Source organism: Arvicanthis niloticus, chromosome 27 (assembly GCF_011762505.2).
Source record: "Arvicanthis niloticus isolate mArvNil1 chromosome 27, mArvNil1.pat.X, whole genome shotgun sequence".
NCBI classification, from domain to species: Eukaryota; Metazoa; Chordata; class Mammalia; order Rodentia; family Muridae; genus Arvicanthis; species Arvicanthis niloticus.
In genome coordinates this window covers 14,218,623-14,236,100 of record NC_133435.1, presented here as the reverse complement: position 1 = coordinate 14,236,100, position 17,478 = coordinate 14,218,623, and the positions used below count along the sequence as shown (strand labels likewise).

At 41.3% G+C, this 17,478-nt stretch overlaps 1 long non-coding RNA gene and 1 other non-coding gene across 2 annotated transcripts in view; both read right to left on the bottom strand.

Moving 5' to 3' along the window:
- Positions 1 to 3,115: 3,115 nt before the first annotated feature.
- On the bottom strand, positions 3,116 to 3,243 carry LOC143439909 (small nucleolar RNA SNORA40). The gene has a single exon (XR_013107912.1). It is a non-coding gene; the product is annotated as a small nucleolar RNA SNORA40 (small nucleolar RNA).
- Positions 3,244 to 3,290: 47 nt separating this feature from the next.
- The window catches only part of LOC143439575 (uncharacterized), a 138,305-nt gene continuing 124,117 nt past the window's right edge, over positions 3,291 to 17,478 (bottom strand). Inside the window, exon 4 of the long non-coding RNA XR_013107736.1 lies at positions 3,291 to 3,575. This is a non-coding gene — a long non-coding RNA (uncharacterized LOC143439575). The remainder of the gene's footprint in view (positions 3,576 to 17,478) is intronic.

The following is a 17,478-nucleotide window of genomic DNA, read 5'->3' as shown; positions in this document are numbered from 1 at the left end:
TAACAAGCACTCAGCTTGACACATTTTTCTTCAGGCTAAGTTACTTCATTCAAGGTTTTAATGTTTAAATAAACTGCTGCCCAAATCAATAATCTACAAAATCAGTCACTTGGGGCAAGGTCTTCAATTCTGCTGCCCCATTTCAGGCTGATCTGGATGACGAACAAAGGCATTTTCATATCTCAGTAGGCTCCAGGCACTCCTGCAAGTGTAGTGGTGAAGTTTTAGTAAGGAAAATACAAGCAATCTACAAACATAATCATAAATAAAACTTAGAAGAATCAAGGGGGTAGACCTGGTTGGCCTCAGTGACTCTGCAGGAACCTCACTATCAGCCACTGCACAGCACGCTTAACCTCCATGGACCCATTTCTTTAACATAAACAGAACAATAGAACCTTGGCTTCATGAGGCCATTCTATATTTGAAGAAGGATGTGGGAATGTGACTTGACAATATTTGTCACAGATTTGCAGAAAACATTTACATCTCGGTTCTTTGAAGGGAAGAAGATTCTGGGGGCCTATCTTTGTTCCAGCTAAAGCCTGTGTGAGCTACCTCAGGGTGGAGCACACACCCTCTGAAAATGCTGCAACCTCTTTCCTTCCTGATTCCACACCACAGGGAAGGGAATTCTCACAGTAGGATCCAGTCACCCCTAAATCAAAAGCTGCCTTCCATCATGAAGACAAATATATCTTTCTGGTGGAGAATCATTATTATAATATAAGCATTTCATGAAACTTACACTGACACGGGAAAGACATAGTTTGAAAGACAAACAGGGACTATGGATGTACCTCGTGGCAGAGTGTGTACCACTATGCATAAAGCACTGAGTTCAATCCCCAGCACCACCAGGAAGATGACAAAGCAAATGGATAGGCATTCAAAATGTTCTGTCTGGCAAGATGTGCTGTTTTGTTCAAAGATGGGGCAGCCTCTCCAACAAGGGAATAAGGGAGCAATTCAGACAAAAGCAAAATCAAGTTCCAAAGGTTTAAGGAGGGGGCTGATCCTGCTGATAGTGAAAAAAAAGGAGAGCTATGGAGAGTGGAGAAGGTAGAGTCAGAAAGAGAGAGGAGCCTGCCTATCTACAAGATGTAAGCATCAGTAAGACTTAGGATATTGCCATGGGAACAACACTGTGGTGCTGAGAAGAGGGATGGATGGCTTCCTTATCTTTGGGAAGGGCACTCTGGTCTGGAAAAGATCGCTCAGACTTCCAGGGTGACTGTCGTGTGTTTGGTAGACTTGTTTCTGTACATATCCCCAGGGAAAGTCCATCATACAACAAGTGTGGGTACCATAGAGAAACTTGGGTTTTTTTTCCCAGATGTGTGCCCTTCCTCCCTCCCCCTTTCTCTTCCTTCCATTCATCTCTCCTCCTCACCACATGCTATTTGTAAGTGCTCATGGCCCTTTCAGCCAGAACAAAGTGGCAGTTCCATCAATCCACTTGATTAACTAGTGAGTCATTAGACTTACAAGGATGTAGGGTTACCTACAGATCTCAGGTAAGATGGTCTGATGATCCTTCCCAGTTAGTCCTTCCTATGATGAAATGCCAACTGGCATGATCTTGCCAGTCCTTGACAAGAGTTTTCAAATGCTCTGGTGAAGAGGCAGTGGCTGTTAAACTCAGAAGACAGCATTTCCCAGCATCATGTGTTATTCACAGTTGTGTTGGCCATCACAAGAGTAACATAGATGGCTTCAATGGTCCTTTCTCTTTCGAAACTTAAAATATTTAGCATCTGAGCCTTTTCTGTGTCAAACTGTTCCTAGTTTTTCCTATTTCTCACACTTGAGAGGAAACAGCTCATCCAGGGAGTAAGATGGAGACACTAAGAAGAGCCTGAGGTGACGGAAGGATGAGTCCCAGTCAGAACATGTAGGTCCAACCATTGTTGCCATTGCAGATACAGGAATGCCAGTGTCTCTCCCAGTGAAAGCAGATCTCAGTGGCAGGACCCTTGATCTGCTTCTGGGTACAATGCACCTCACTGCAGAGAAAATGGAGTTGCCATACATAATTATCTTTCCATTAGTAGCCATCCCAGAGGCACAGCAGCCTTGTGACACAAACAGCCTCTGAACATTTGGCATCCTTCCTATGCTTACAGGCTACTTGAAGTCCACACCAGTAGAACAGAATCCACAAAAAAACTAACTCCAAATAGAATTTTGAGAAGTTATCCTTTTCCCCAAGAATTTTGAAACACAGCATGCAGTGGCTCTTCCAATGTTAGGAAAGCATAGAACTCCTTTTGGAAGGACATCAAGAGAAAGAAAGTACTAGAAACAGGCAGAATATCTATGGCTCCCAAAAGAGGAAGCACACAGAAAACAGAGCCAATAACTCCTTGTGAAAGTTATTGCAAGGAAAATAATTCAGAAACTTTTTGGTTTATCCTGAGAGGTCGTTCTGTTCCTAAAACTAAATCAGAATTACAAAGAGGGATGGGAAGCCTGCACAGAGGCTCAAGTGCCATAACCAACTGCAAACAGCACCCAAGGCATGAGATGCTCTACGCCAGAGAAACTCTGGGATTCATCTCTTTCCATATCCGTGACACCTGAAGGCAAGGAATGTTTGGGAAGTTTTTTGGTGGCCACATTCCATTTGATATTTGGTGTTGTCTTTCTTTTCTGCTACTGAAGCAGAATTTCACTATAAACTATAAACAGGAGAGCATAACCTGCTCACAGTTCTGGAGGCTGGGAAGTCCAAGTACTTGCTTCTAAAAAGGGCCTCAAAGATATGGCCTAATGTGGCAGACAGGCAAGCTTGCACATGTGAAATGAAAGGAAATCGGGTAGAACCTACTCTGTCTTTCATGAATTCTATCCAGGTAACAATAGCACTAATCATCTTGGACATCCCTTCTCTGTTATTGTTTCCTAAGATTTATTTCATTTGTGTGTGTGTGTGTGTGTGTGTGTGTGTGTGTGTGTGTGTGTGTATGCAGATGTGTGTGCATGTGTTCAAAGAAACCAGAAGAGGCTGTTACATTTCTTGGAGTTTCAAGGGTCTGTGAGCCACCTGATATGGGCATTGGGATCAGAACTCCAGTTCTGATGGAGCAGTGCCTACTTTGAGCTTTCTTAAATATATATTTCTTCTTACAGGTATCAAAACTCATGCTGAACAATGAGTTCTGGGTTGCAAGAAGATTCATTTTTGCATCTGTCTTTTGTTTTTCCCCCTACTAGTTCAATAATCATGCATACACAAATTCTATTTTGTGTCTTCTTCACCCTAGAAAAAAGAAGTCTGAGTCTCTGGAAGATGGATGTAGAGGGTTAAGGTGTGGGTGGTGATAAGAAACAAACCCAAGCAGTAAGGTAGGGGAGGCATGCATTATGTCTAAGAAATTCAAACACAGGCTGGGATGTAACTCACTCTGTAGAATACTTCCTTCGAATGTTTGCAGTCCCTTGATTACGTTTAGGCATGATGGTAAATGCCATTCAGCCTAGCATTCTGGAAGTCGTAGCAGGAGAATCAGGATAACGAGGTGTCATTTTTAGCCACATAGCAAGTTTGAGGCTAGCCTAGTCTACTGAAGAGCCTGTTTCAATAAAAAGAAATACATGGTTATACACTTAGCCTTCCTAGAGTAAATACACAGAGGAATCTTTAATGTCTCTGAAATTGGATCACATCTGAAGATGCTCAACAACAAAAGATGCCATCAAAACACACCCCAGAAAACTGCTACACCTCTGATTCACAATGTTTTCTGAGTAGTGGAATCACCAAGGGAAATTTACCTACTCAGAAGCTTGTCTTTCACCCTCAAAAATATGTGATTCAACTGGACTGGGTGTGACTCAGCGTTAGTTGGTTTTAAAGCTACCCCATCTGAGTTTACCCTGTAAAGAAGTTTGGAGACACCTACCCACTATGTGGGGTAGACAATCCAGAAGAACATGGCCAAGCAAATGAAGAACAAAGGTAAGCATTGGAATGCAACTGTCCCAAAGGGAAGAAAATCTTGTGTCTCTATGTTAAAGTGGCTCACTGATGTCTAGATAAAATAGTTCAGGAGAGACCTAGTCTCAGAAGTAGCCCTATAATTCACTGAAGTTCAAAGGCAGAGAACATACCCCAGGAGGAACAAGTAAGAGGAACGTACCAACATGAAGAAAGCAAATTAAATTCCATTCCTTGTATGTGTGTTATACTTTCTGAGGTGCCTGGATTCAACTTCAGGGAGACAGGACTGAGAGAAAGGGTAATAGGTGTTTGTATTCAGTGAGCATGAGGCTTCAGTTCTGCAAGACAGACTTCTAATTATGTGCAATGTGGTAATTGCAGGAAATTGACCCATCTGTACATTTCAAGATAAACAACAACCAATAAATCATGAAATAAATAGTAAATAATGAAAGAAATAAATAATAACAAAAATAGTTTTGTGTTATACAGGTTATGTCACATTTTAAATATAATGGAGAAGCTTAAAAACCCAAAGCCACTGTTGGTCAGAGGCCCAACCATTAGACCTGCAGCTTCTCACATGTGATTGTGTATGAGAAACCCTGGGGAAGCTTTGAAGAGCACCACAGCCCTACTGCTATGCCCAGATGAACTGATTTAATTGGCCTAGAGTGGAGGCCCCAAAAGTGTTTTTAAGTGGCTCCCCAGGTGATTCTAATGCGTAGCTATGGTTGCGAATTGCTGTACTAAAGCACGGTTAATTAAATAATTATCACTAATAACAATTATTGAAAGAAGATGAAAATGAAAATAATAATTTAATAACAATCTGGCTCTAAACTTCCATATTGTATTTACTTCTCCACAAAATGAAAAACAATTAAGTTAGTGTGTTATATGAGCATCCTATACAGCGCTGTCTGGGAGATTCTCAGAGCCCCAGAGAACAGTCCTAGGAGTGTGGATACCCGTGTCATTCAGTGGCAGGATCCCCATATGTGAGCTCCTGGGTGAGGTTCAAAGACCAGTTGAATTAGAGAACAGAGCTCGTCTAAGGTCAATTGCATGTTGACTTGTACTAAGCCAGATGTGTGATGGAAGTAATGTTTCATTTCTGTCACCATGTGTCCTCATTAGTTTGGAGATTTTGTTTGTTTGTTTGTTTGTTTGTTTGTTCTTCAATTTTACATACACTAGTATCACCTGGGAAAAGATAACCTCAACAAAGAAACTGACTCACAGACCTTCCTACTGGCTAATCTGATGGAGGCATTATCTTGATTCATAATTTAGGCAGGAGGGTCTAGCCCTCTTTGGACATTGCAAGAAGTTCTGGATATTATAAAAGAAGAAAAGCACCCTAGGAGGCCAGCGAAGCAGCATCCCCCATGCCCTCCACTGAAGTTCCTGCCTCCAGGTTCCTGCATGACTTTCTTCTACAATAGACTCTAATCTGTGCAACATAATAAACCTTTGCCTCCCCACGTAGATTTTGGTCAGTGTTTTATCACAGCAACAGAAAGAGAAAACCAGGACACTAGGTAAAGCAAATACATAGGAACACACATATGTCACTAGGGGCTTGTGATTTTTTTTTTCTTCTTTTTTTTTTTAAAGTTATATTTGGTTGTGTGGCGGGGAGGGATAATTTGAGGGAGTCAGTATTTTTATTCCAGCATTTGGGTCCTGGGGATCAAACTCAGGTCACCAATCTTGGTAGCAGGTCCCCTTACCCACTACAGTTCAAAACTTTCATCATAAAAATGGGCTTGAGTTAGAGCTCTTGACCACTGGAAGCTGAGGCTGTTGAGCATGTTTAAGGCAAGGTGAAGCTGTGATGTTTTGAAGCTGAGATACATTAAATGCAGTTTTGAATCAAGACAGCATTCCTTATAAGTTGAGGAGCACGTGTGTGTGGCAAAAATAAAGCCATAAGTAAACAGGCCAGTCATATTATGAAATGAAGTCAAAGCCAAATAGGTATGGAGCCTAAATGTTTACTTTATAATTCATAACGTTAAAATAGTCTTGAGTTCAGAGAACAGCAAAAATTTAGATGCTATGATTTTTTTCTTTATTTGCCACCGTCCTTTCATTGTAAATTTAAAAAATGTTACTATTATATGTATAAAAGTCTGTGTGTGTGTGTGTGCATTTGCACATGAGTGTAATGCCCACAGAGACCAGGAGAGGGCAACAGATCCCCTGGAGCCGTAATTACAAATCTGTGAGCCACTTAATATGGGTGCTGGAAATAGAATGCAGATCCTCTCAACGAGAAGCAGGTGATCTTAACTGTTGAGTTAGCTCTCCAGCAGTTTTTTATCATTTCTAAGTCTTTTGAAGACAACAACTATGTTTTATTTATTGTGTATTCAACAGGGTCACTTCACCAAAATATTCACCCCCATTTATAAATGTTGACTGAATGAACAAGTTGTCACTATCCAGGGACTCTCATAAAGTTACATGATTCATTGCTATGGACCTCTGTTTCCTCATGTATAACATGAGGTCTCATGCCTCTCCCACTGGTATACTGTGAATATATATATAATATATATATATATATATATGTGTGTGTGTGTGTGTGTGTGTGTGTGTGTGTGTATAAATACATATCTATTTCTAACATATAATATATATAATATATTATATATATATAATATTTATAACATATATGTATACATACATATACACACACATATATATACATCATATACTGCATATACATATACACATATATTACACATATACATACCTTTCTGAAAATGCAAGTTACCTACATCATGCTTCAGAATTAGCATTAAACTTATGGAATGTGCAGGCATGAGGGATCTCTTACATGAAGTACTTTATACCAAGAAACTACTTCTTCATTCAAAATGCTGTAAGACCTATATTCAGCAAAAATATAAGCTACTATCGATGGAGGAACATTTGCCTCAGATGAAATCGCTTCCTGACACCTCTTTTCAGGCTCCTCTCTTGCACAGGGGTATGCTCTTGAAATGATAGGTGGGGCTGTAAGTTCTCAGAGGTCAGCAGCACTGGCCTAGCATAGAGGTGCTGACAGTAGTGATTAAATAAAGACTCCTCCACCTCTGCAATCAAGGCCTGGACTGTTAAAATGCTGTTCCCCCTCTTCAAATCTCCCTGGTGGGTTGAAAGGCATGTTTTCTGTTCTTTTTTTTTCTTTTTCTTCAGTTGTTTTAAGACAGTGTCTCAGTAGTCCAGATAGTCTCAACTTCTCAAATTCAATATATAGATAAAGTTGGCCTTGAATATCTAATCCTCCTGCCTCCACCTCTCAAATGCTAAAGTTACAAATATCAATCATCACACATAGTGTGAAAAGGATACTCTGTGTGTGTATCGCACACACACACACACATACAGAGAGCAGTCAGCACAATCTCAGTGCCAGTACTCATCCACCTTCCACCTTCTGTTTGACTCAGGGTCTCTCATTGGCCTGTAACCACCAGTCGGGTCCAGCTAGCTGACCCTGGGACATCCAAGGATCTGCTTGTTTCCGTCTTCCATCTCCCCATCACTGAGACTGCAAGCATGTGCTACTCTGCCCAGCTTTTTAATGTGAGTTCTGGAGGGTCTGAACTCAGGTCCTTATACTTGTGAGGCTAATACTTTGCCAACTGCACCATCTCACCATCTCACCATCTCACCATCCCACCAAAGTATGTTTTAACTATACAGCACAGACATAAGTCAAGTGCCTCATGGATATATGGCACAGGCATGACTGGTGCCATCTAGTGTGCTACCACTCTTCTCCTGCCCATAGGATGCCATGAGAGAACACATGTGGATGTATACTAGTGTCTACTCTAGCAACTGCCTGATCACTGTATCCATCTCTTCTTCCATCCTCCCAGTTCAGTGTGCCTCCAAATTAAATCAAACAAAAGGAAAAAATGTATCACCCTAACAAGGTCCTATTTAATGTTCCAGACTGCCTCTGATCTATATTGATTAAGCTCCAATTTGAAATGGGAGCCTGTAGCTGTAATTAAGATCAATATGAAGTCTTCATTCATTTCTCTCTCTCTCTCTCTCTCTCTCTCTCTCTCTCTCTCTCTCTCTCTCTCTCTCTCTCTCCTAAAAAGGATATACAAATAAGAAAGCCCGATCATTTCAAAATAAAATAAAGCTGCCTTTAAAGGGTATCAGCAGGTGTTTACGCTTCTGATAGTTTTAAACATTATTAAAGGAGAAATGACATTTTTGGGTAAAAAAAAGGGGAAAAAACAAAACAAGCAAACAACTCAAAACTAAGATGTACCCACGGCCTTTACTGATTCGATTGTGATTGAAAGATTTTTTTAATTTTGTTGTCTGCTTTGTTTTGGTTTCTGACTTACTAGATTTCTAAAGACACCCTCCATGGTAGGTGAACATAACTTTTAAACAAATTTAGCTGGCAAACGCTTCTTATATAACCAGCATTGTTCAGAGAGGCAGGGCAGAGCCAAAAGGAATTAATACCATAGCCTTCAGTGTCCATACAATCCAGGATGCAAAATGGAAATGCACACACACATACTTATGGCATAAAACAAGATAAGGTCATATTAAAATTCTAAATAAGTTGGGCGTGGTGGGTGATGTTTGTAATCCCTGGGCTGGGGGGCAAAGGGGAATTGATGCAGGAGGAGCATGAGTTCAAATCCAGCTTGTTCTACATAGCCAGACCAGGACTCAAAATGGGTCAGGGTAGGGGATCATAAATGTGAGGTAAATAAAGACCTCATAAAAGACAATTTGGGACTGGTTTGCATTTAGTGGTGAGATGTGAAGACAGTGTCTACCACTTACTGTTTTCTCAAGAAAATTTGCACTCTATGATGTGTGTGTGGTTGTGTGTGTGTGTGTGTCTGTGTGTCTGTATCTGTCTCTCTATGTGTGTCTGTCTGTGAGAGAGAGAGAGAGAGAGAAAGAGAGAGAGAGAGAGAGAGAAAGAGAGAGAGAGAGAGAGAGTATTTCCTCATCTATTTACATTGCAGAGTTCTGTTTAGTTCTTGCCTCACACGCACGAAACCCTGATTTGACCAGATATGGTTGATGCACATCCATACTTGGGAGGTAGAGGCAGGAGGACCAGAAGTTCAAAGTCAGCTTAGGTTTTGGAGTGAGTTCAAGGCCAGCCTGAGTAACAAGTGTCCAGAAGACCCTTCCTCAGTAATTAAATAAATAAACCCATGCAAATAAATTAAGAAGGAGAGGAAAGGAGAAGAGAGAAGAGGAGAGGAGAGGAGAGGAGAGGAGAGGAGAGGAGAGGAGAGGAGAGGAGAGGAGAGGAGAGGAGAGGAGAGGAGAGGAGAGGAGAGGAGAGGAGAGAGAAAAGAAAGACATTAGATAGCTGTGTGGAACAGAACAGGGGACACAGTGGCTACTAAATTAAAGAACAGGACTATACAAACTGAGAGTGAGAATCGAGTTTGGAATAAACTGTTTTCTCTTTTAAAAGTGAAAGATCTGTGGATACTTACAAGAGCCAAAAGACCTGGTGAAGGAACCCTGACCTGGCTGGTGGCAACACAGGCTGGTAGAAGGTAGGTGGCCTTGGACATCATACATCTCCTCTGTATCTGTGCTCTCAGAGCACCACCTGATCAGACATTGCTTTGTAACAAATGACTTGGAACACAGAGTCTCAGAGGCTCACTTTGCCGCTAACACAGTTTAGGCAATGCTAACGGGAACAACAGTCTCTGCTCCAATAGACACTTGCTAGGCAGCTTGAAGCCAGGGCTAAAATCTACTTCAGGGTTTTCCTCTCTGGTGTCTGGTACTACTGGATTCTTAGCTGGAATTAGCACCCCAGCCTCTTTTCCTGACCTTGCCACATGAGCTCTATGCGTTCTCAAACCTGGCAGCTTTCTTCCGAAGGAAAGTGCCACAAGTATATCTGCATCTTTGACCTAGCCTCAGGAGTCACTTGGTAAAACTTTCACACACTTTATTGGTTGATTCCCAGCTGAAGAATAATGACTCTAGTTCTAGATGGGGGAGTGGTATATATCTAGGCTGACAGGTAGCCCTGTAAATACAGTCTCCCACACATTGCATACTTTATAAACCATGTATAATTGCTAAAGAAAGCTTGGTGCAAGGTATTTGTAACAAGCAAAGCATTTATTATGTCCCCAAATGCAGTGAGGCATTGTTTCTCCCCTCTAAGAACAGAGTTATAGATGCACAGTCCAGTTACCAGTACAGACAGATAAATAAGCTGAGCAGAAAATGGGCTCAGATGATGTCTAAATCAGAGAAGGACCTGGAAAGTACCGAAAGGGGTGGGGGACACTTCAGTCTTCACGCTTGATACTCAGGCATGAGGACCTTAATTTAGATCCTTAGGATTCTGGTAGGAGCCAGGTGTCATAGCAGAGCTGGGATGTGGAGACAAGGGGATCTCTGGAGCTCACTGGGTAACCAGCCTAGTCAGATCAGGAAGCTGCAGACTCAATGAGAGGTTTTGTCCCCTAATTCAGGTTGAGAATGGTTGAGAAAGACACTGGGTATCAACCCCTTGTCTCTACATGCCTATGAGTACATATGAATGAAATGCATCCACTAAAACATACATACATGTGTGTACATGCACACATACACACACTGAGACATGCAGACGCATATGTCCAGACATAGACACATACAGAGACATACACAGAGACACAGACACATGCATACACACACATGCACTCACACTGAGACACACATGCAGCACATACACAGACACAGACACACAAAAACACACATACACACACTGAGACACACACACATGCATGCACACAGAGAGACAGACACATGTACACACAGAGGCACATATGCATGCACACATAGAGACAGACACATGTACACAGAGAGGCACACACATGCACACACAGAGTCAGACACATGTACACAGAGAGGCACACACACATGCACACACACACACACACACACATACTGACAAAACTCACACACACACACATGGTACTGCCAGACCCAGATTAAAGAAGGGACCAAGAGATGTGGGGATTTCATAAAGTCAAGGGCTTCAAAATATAAAAATGGAGAGAGATGGTCAAAGGGCACTCCATATTACTGGACAAAAGACAATGATAGAAGTATTGGTGTGGGGTTTTTTTTTGTGTTTTTACAGTAAGAGAGGGGTTGAGAGAGAGGAGGAGGGAACATATACTTTGAGTAGCAGGGATTCACTGAAAGATTATGAAAGACTTAAGTGATCTGTGAAAGTCAATGTGCAGAATATATTGAACTAGGGTCACTATGGCCATAGCTGAGCATTCAGCACTCACCCCCCTGTCATTCAGTGTAACTGTCCCTGCTAACCACAGCCAGAGATGGTGAATCATAATGTTTTACAGTGTGAAAATTGTTAGGTATATTTTGGGCACGATTATTATTCCTTCAAATGCCATGTGGTTATTAAAGTCAGATTTATGACCTCTCTACAAATTGATAAAACACTTAAAATTTCAAGCTAATGAAGCATATGTGCATACATCTTACATACCTGTGACACAGATGCATTAATATATGTACGTGTACATTGTATATATGCATAATTAAAAGAATGAATATATGTATAAGTATGTAGAAACTATTGTTTAAAAAAAAAAAACACTTCAAACTGAAACCATAGTGTCCTTGACTATGGTTTATGGTTAGTAAATGTCTATTTTGGCTCTTTGTGTGTTTTGAATATTGTGAAAATATTGATTTGGTGACTGAGTAAAAAGTTTGATATAAGGTCCACCCTCAAATACCACATCTTCAGAAAGATAGATGAGACACCTGACCCTTGCTCTCTCTCCCTGAATCCCAGAGCAGAAGTTACACTAATCATTTCAGACCCATTTGGATCTGCTCACATGTCTCTTGCTGTAGAGGCCTGCTCAATATATTTAGTCTCTTCTCCCCAAAGAACACAACCCCACCAGAGGGGCTGTACCCATGCATCAGTGCCTTGAAGATAGTTGGTGTTAAATAGTTATTGAATTGAAATGGATTCATAGTGCATTGGAAAAAAACAAAACAAAACATTGTCCTAGTTTCATTTCTGATACTGCAATAAAATACTTGAATACAAAGCAATGTAGGGAAGAAAGGAGTTAATTAGTTCACAATTTCAGGCCACAATCTATTGTTTCAGGGAAGTCAAGACAAAAAATTAAAGTGTCACATCCACAGTCAACAGTAGGGAGAACATGTATATCTTTGTTTGCTTGCTTTTAGCCAGCTTTCTCCCCTCTTATATTGTTCAGGACATCCTGCCTAGGGAATGCTGCTGCCCACAATGGACTGGATCTACATCAATTAATAATCAAGACAATCTCTTACAGGTCTTTCTGTCCTAGGTGATTTCTTATGAAGACTTTCTTCCCAGGTGACTCTAGGTTATGCCAATTGGCAGATAAAATTAGCCAACACAGCCATGTATAAGTTATTTAACCAACAAGACCGATTAATGATTCTGCTATGAAGCAACACAGGGCATTTTCCAGCGACCAACGATGGTTCATTTTAAATGATGACAATACGAGTAAGAATATCTGCAATGTCATTCATTCCTTCCAAAATCTCTGGGAGGACAGCAAGCCCTATCAACTGCAGCTGAATTCTGATGTGAGGCAGCTTTTACCTTATGGGATTTTTATAAGAGCTAATGCATCGTGCTTAGAAGCCTAACACTGGATAAGGAAATGGCCATTGCTCTATTATTCTCTGGGATACATTCAAAGTATAAGAGCCAGCATAAGATTATCTGATCTTTTTAGTCCCATCTCTTAAGTTCCTACCAGGTCATAATCACTAAGATAGACAGAAACCATCTTTCTTCTTGCCTACGATTTTGAGTACTGGTTCACCCCTGAAGCCAAAAAAAGGTAGACAGCCTCAGGGTCCTTTGTGATTTCAAATCCAGTAATTCAGTAATTCTCCATTGACCCTGAACACCATTATGGTCCACAAAATACAATTAGACACTTTGAAACCTGAAGATTATTATCATATATTTAGCATCTTCAAGCCCACAAATTTTCCAGTAACAGATGCCAAGTTCTGTTATGCCATTATCCCAATAATAATAGCACCCATTTACCCAATGCCGACTATAATATGTACCAGGTAATCTATATGGGCTAGTGCTTCTTACTGATCACAGTAAGTGATAATCCAGAAGCGTGTGCTAGCATGTTCATTATATTCTCTGTATTCATTCCTGATCAGTGACATCAGGTCATGCCCCCAGTTTTTGAGCTAGTACATGTAGAGTTAGTCCTGGCTGGCCACAACTACCTTCTATCTTTGATTCACTCTGCAGGGAGAAAATGATCTGTAAGTCCACTGGAGCCGTGAAAAAATAAGTACAGTTTGAAGCCAAGAACCACAACCTCCATGTTATTGCTGGTTGTTCCATCTGTAGATGGGGGTTCATATCACTTACATTTCTCATCATTGCAAAAGCAAAAACAACTCAAGGAAGGAAAGAAACATTAACTATGGCTCACAGTTTAAGGGACTTGAACTATCATGATGGGGCAGGCATGATAGCAGGAGAGTGAGGCAGCTGGTCACATTACATCGGTAGTCAGGAAGCAGCTGACTGAGCTGGCACTCAGTTCACTTTCTCCTTTTGTAAAATATATTTTATTATTTGATATTATAATATAGTTAAATAATTTCCCCCTTCCCTCCCCTCTCTCCACACCCTCCTATATACCTCTTCTTCCTCTCTTTCAAATCATGGCCTCTTCTTTCAGTAATTGTTGTTACACACACACACACACACATAATGTATAATACATAATGCATATATGTAACATACATGGCATATATGCATATTATATATATATGATATATACTAAAATATAGAAATACAACCTGCTCAATCAGTACGTTGCTTATTTTTATGATTTTATTGCTAACCATCTGGTATGGGATAACCAAATGCCAACTGGTATGTTCTTCCCTGGGGAAGACTATTTTTCCCACTTTTGGCATTCCTTTAGATGTCTGTAGTTCTTTGAATATGGTTGAGGCTTCATGCACTTTCCCTATCCACTTAGCATGTGTGTTGTTGTTGTCCTTGTTCAGTTCATATTTAGCCAAGTCATGTTGATGAGACTTTATGGGTATAGTTTCTGACATTCCTTGGAAACCTCTTAGCAACTTTCTAATCCCGTGGCTCTTACAATCCTTTATTCCCTTCTTCAGCAGTGTTCGCCAAGCCTTAGGTGCAGGAGTTGTTTTGTAGATGTGTCATTGGGATTGAGCTCTAGAACTTTTCTCGTGATTGGTTGTGTGTTTTTTGTTTTTGTTTTTGTTTTTGTTTTTTTTTTTTTTGTTATGGTCTCTCTTACAAGGAGAAGTTTCCTTGAATGAGAAACAAGTACTACATTTATGTATCCATATAAAAACAAATATTTAGAATGTACTTAGGGATTATGGTGGTTTAGTAAAGCTGGTTGCTCTCTAGGTTCTGGGATCATGGTTTAGGAAATGCTAATTACTATTGACTGTCAAGTCAACCTGATACTGCCTAGAGTCATTGAGAAAGAAGTTGCCTAGACTAGATTGCCTGTGAACCTGTATGTGAGAGATTGCTTCAATTGTAAATAGATGTAGGAGGGCCCCTAGCCCACTGTGGGCAGTGCCATTCCTTAGGCAAGAGATCTTGAGCTGTATATGGAAGCTAGGTGAGCATAAAACTGAGTGAACCAGCAAACAGCATTCCTTCATGGATTATAATTCCACTTCCCACCCTGACTTCCTCCAGTGTTGAACTGTGACCTGAAAGTGTGAGCCAAATAAAACTTTTTCTCCCATAATAAAATTAAGACAACCCACATTTAGAGTGGATCTTCCGATCCTATTTAAGTGAATCTAGAATTCTCCTTGTAGACATGCCCAGAGTTCTGTTTCCTAAGTGATGCTACTCAGCAGTTTAGTGAGCCATATCACAGGATGGAGCTGAGAGCAGGATGGGAATCCTTCTTGTACCATTGACACTGTCTATTTATCTATTTGCTATCAGAATAAAAGAAATCATCAGGAAAACAAGCCCTGGTGATGGCCTTGGCTTGAAACTTTGTTGGCTCTGCAATCAACTAAGAGACACACCTTTGGAAGGTCTTGGCAGAATTTTCTGGAAGGGTTAACTAAGGAAAGAAGACCTTCCCTAGAGTGGCCAGCATTTTCTGCTGGGTCATAGATTCCCATGGAGCTGGAGTGAGGGTTGGAGAGAGAGCAACTTGCCTGCCTATTGTTACTCTGATGGTTGAGCTTGTCTGTCCAGCTGCTGGAGCCACAGACCGCAGATGATATCAGAACCAATCTTCTTCAGCCTTCCAATATGGATAAAAACCAAAAGCTCCCTAAGAATTTTCTAGTCCTTCAGTGCTAGACTGAGGCTGCTGCGGCATCTGTCCTGCTGGAGTGAATACCTACTAGGTTCTAAATGTCTCCAGCATATAGGAAGCCATTGTTGAACTACCTAGCACCTATTGTAAAAGCCATTCCAATTAGTTTCCTTTTGTAATACATACTCATTCTATTGGTAGTGGAATGGTAAGGAAGAGGAAACCAGGAGGCAAGGGAAGTCTTTAACCAAAATGAAATAAGTGTTCATGAGAAGTTATGATCTTTCAACCCAAATTAAACACACACACACACACAAACACACACAGATGACAGTAGAACATGAGTTCTAGAACAAGGAAGGGGGATAATTGGTGGAAAATATTAATGTGAAAATGAAGTAGGAGATGGGACACAGAGGGATAAAGGTTATATTAACCAAAACTAGGATATATCTCAGTGCCACACACAAGTGATTGTTCTATGACCTACTGATCAGGGACACAACCAAAATGATAGAGGCTGTTACCATTGCTCTAGGTTGCCTACCATAACTAGATGGTAAGATCCTATTGGTGAAGATACCACATGCATAGCATAATCAATCTTGACCGGAAGCAGGAAACTTCCTGCCTGCTGTCTAGCTTTCATAGTGCTATGCAGGTTGCTGGGGGAGAAAAGACATCAACAGTCTTAACTATAACTGGATTCTGCTTGTTGCAGTGCCTACCTGCTAGTCCTCCATTCTGTCATATATAGAGAGCCCTAACTAATGTACTCATCAGTCTGAACCTGGTCTACCCTAGGCTCAGTTCTTCTGCAGCCTTTGGAGGAGGAAGGAGCTCGGTACCAGCCTTCCATTCTGAAGACATTAACCATATACTCCTCTTTAGTGGCCCTTTGCACCAGCATCCTCTTAACACACTCACTGTCACCATAGGCACAAGTGAGAAAGCACATCTAGAAGCACAGGGGCTTTAGGAGCCAAGGTCAAGAGCTTTGTCCCTGACCCCTCCCCTCTTTCTTGCTGCCCTCAACCTGCAGAAGAAACTGGAATGGTGATCATTGGGAAAGAGCGGTCTGTGGCACAGACTAGCTAGGCTTAGCTGATGCCTGTGGCAGTCGCTCCTCTTTGAGGAGGTTGTGCCAGGAGATCTGCACTTCACTTGAAAACTGCAAATTGAGGGTTTCTCTTTTTGTGCAAGCCACGGTGCCATTTCTGCCACCTGCCAAAGGCCAGCTGCCAGCCCCTCTGGGACCCATTGTTCAGTGCAGAGCAGAGGTGGAGTGAGGATGGAGCAGCTCTCGCTTTTTTTTTTCTCTCCCATCTTTTCGTCCAGGGGAGCATTTTGTTCCTTCGGCTGTCAAGGCGCTTTTGTGCAGACAGGTCTCTATTCCCAGAGCGGAGGACGCGGAGACAAGTGGCAGACACTTGGCGAGTTTTCATTCCTTCCCTGCTCTGTATACTTTGTTCTCTAGAATCTTGTTTAGATCGTGTCTTTTATCTCTGAAGCACTCTGGGTTTTTTTTTTTTCCCCACATGCGATTTAGCCACAGCTAGGATATGGAAGAGAGATGGAGAAGAGGAAATGTGAAGAAGGGAAGGAAGAGGCAGTCAACATTTTAAAACACAAAGATAAGTAGAGCCTCTGAGCTTCTAAAGCAGTGATGTTGGGTTAAACAGTGTTTCTTTTACCGGCTCTCGATAGGCAGGGCAGGCAAGGAGCACTTAGGTCACCAGCTGTTACACAAGGCATCCAGAGAGGTCTCGCCAATGTCACATGAATATTTGGGACCTTTTGTTTTACATGCTTTAAAATGTTCCAGGCTCCTTTATCACAGCCTTAGGTACTAAGATTAGAGAGAACAGATTTGAAGGCTGGAGTTGTAACTCAATGGTAGAATGCTAGCCTAGCATTTATGAGGCCCTAGATACAATCTCCAGTATTTCTAGGAGAGAAGCAGAGTAGATCAGGCCTGGTTGATAGAGAATGTGGCATTAAACTTTGCATTACCCTGTGTCTACCAGTTTTATGGGAATCAACCCAGAAGATTTCTAATCTACATTCTTCCAAATGCATAAAATCTACCATTGGCTTAAGCCTGATGGTTTCAAGTGATTTCTTGCCAGCTCTGGCCCCATC